Below are 2139 nucleotides of genomic sequence, written 5' to 3'. Positions count from 1 at the left end.
TAATTGACCGCTCCCCCAAAGGGGCTTTTCAGAGCCAATGAAACACAATCAACGAAACAACAGAGACAACAACAAATACAACTGCTTAAAAATCCTCGCGCAACTGTGGCGGAGGCGAACCAGTTGGTTATTTACAAGTGGAGCTGGGAAGTTGAACAGGGACTACCAGGATCAAATTCAACGAGTGGTCAGAGCGGGTCTTGAACCCGGGATCCCGGGATCTCAAGGCAAACGCCCTGACCACTGGACACACTGCCTCCTACTCCGAAACGAAGGATTTCTAACTTATATTCCATGTATTCTTATTCGGAATACGGTCAATCGAACCCCACCTTACATTCTCAACCTCGGTTTATGCATTTCTCGTGCTCTGATTGGTTCACTCAATCTCGGTGATCAGCTCATATTACGTTTATACCTTATATGGTAAATGATTGCGCTAAGCGTTGCTAAGCTAATTTTTTTCTCGCCAGAAAGCGAAGTTTCTCTCTGAATAAAGCAAAAAAAAACGTTTTTGTGGAAAGTTTGGATCAATTCCGTGGTTGAGAAGTACGCGAAAAGGTAAGAAATGTTTTGTGATGAGACTGCGTTTGTCTGACCACAAGGTGTTACACAACATCGCATCGGTTCTCATCAAGTTTTTTCGATTTCGCTCGGATTTGCTCGCTTTTTTCGCTCGTCTTTCGTACTTTTTAAACTTTTAGAGTTTAAGGACTTTAATAAAACAGTTATTCCATTCGCGCTTGTTCTTGTTAGATGTGAGACTAGTTATAGCCAAATCGGCGCTACGCGCCTCGTTGGCTATTTACCAGCCTTGTACTGTCCATGAAGCTCTTAAAATGGGGAAGAATCCTCGCAATATTAAAATAATTCCTTTTGTTGAATTCGCCAGCACGCAACGGGCTTAAATGCTCCAGTCAGCGCAACGCAATCGCGTGCTCATGGGTTCGAATCCCGTTCATGATCAGACCTGGATCTGTTCGAGCTTCCTTTGCGACTTCTTTTAAAATTACGGTTCGATAAACTATCCAACTTTCATTTCATTCTGTTCCGAAGTTCAAATACTTTATTGTATTTCAAAAGAATCAACGTAGAAACAATCAGGACCGTTTCACATCAAGCGTACAGGGATTGCACAGTGGTGAGAGCACTCGCCTCCCACCAATGTGGCCCGGGTTCGATTCCTAGACTCGACGTCATATGTAGGTTGAGTTTGTTGGACCAGGTTTTACACTCTGCACCGAAAGGTTTTTCTCCGGCTACTACGGTTTTCCCATCTCCAGTAAAAACCAACATTTGATTTGATCTGAGTTTGTGAGTTTTTTTTATTCTTTACCACATTATGGAAATGCTATTGCCTGACAATGGTAAAAAGTCAAGGTTGTTCAGACAGTTTTGCCAATATTCTGTATTTTGTCATTATTCTAATTTCTAAATATATTCGATTAGCTCTGACAGGTTTTAACAAAAATAGGGTATTTGATAGGAACGATATTTGGTTAGAATTGAGCCAATTTAAAAAAAAAATACCCAAAGGGAACACGAGAAAATTAGTAGTTAATTTTACAGATTTGGTGACGCTGACGTAACAAAAATCAGAAAAACACGCGCGATTCAGGCCTAACGCGCCATACTTGTGCCCAGCTTGCGCGTGACCCTAAAACTCTACGGAAGTCCCAATTCTTAATTATTGCCGAGCACAAGTGCTCTACTAATTGGGGAGATTAAAATATAAGGTAATATCTTTTCAACTAAGATTTAGTTAAAAGTTAAGAAAATAAAGTTAAAATTAAATCTAAGAACTAATTTGTTGATAAATGCTGTCATAATATTATCACCTAATAATTATTTTATGACTAACTGCATAGATGAACAGCAAGAACAACGCATGCATCCGTCGTCCAACAGAGAGCTAATGTCAAAAATTTGAGTAGTGCTTTTAAGGTTGTTCAAGGTTTTTGCAGATCTGATATTTTTGGGCATGCAGTTTTCTCCATAGTTTTGGTCCAAGGTAGCGCAGACAATGGTCACAATATGTTACTGTATGATATCTAGGAACGCTAAAATCAGTTTCAATTGTCTTAAAGAATAAAAAGTGCTATGAGTATGTATGTTGAAGTACACTCAGGGAAAATTGTG

Source organism: Montipora capricornis, chromosome 6, assembly GCF_036669925.1.
Source record: "Montipora capricornis isolate CH-2021 chromosome 6, ASM3666992v2, whole genome shotgun sequence".
NCBI classification, from domain to species: Eukaryota; Metazoa; Cnidaria; class Anthozoa; order Scleractinia; family Acroporidae; genus Montipora; species Montipora capricornis.
This window is presented reverse-complemented; position numbering follows the sequence as displayed.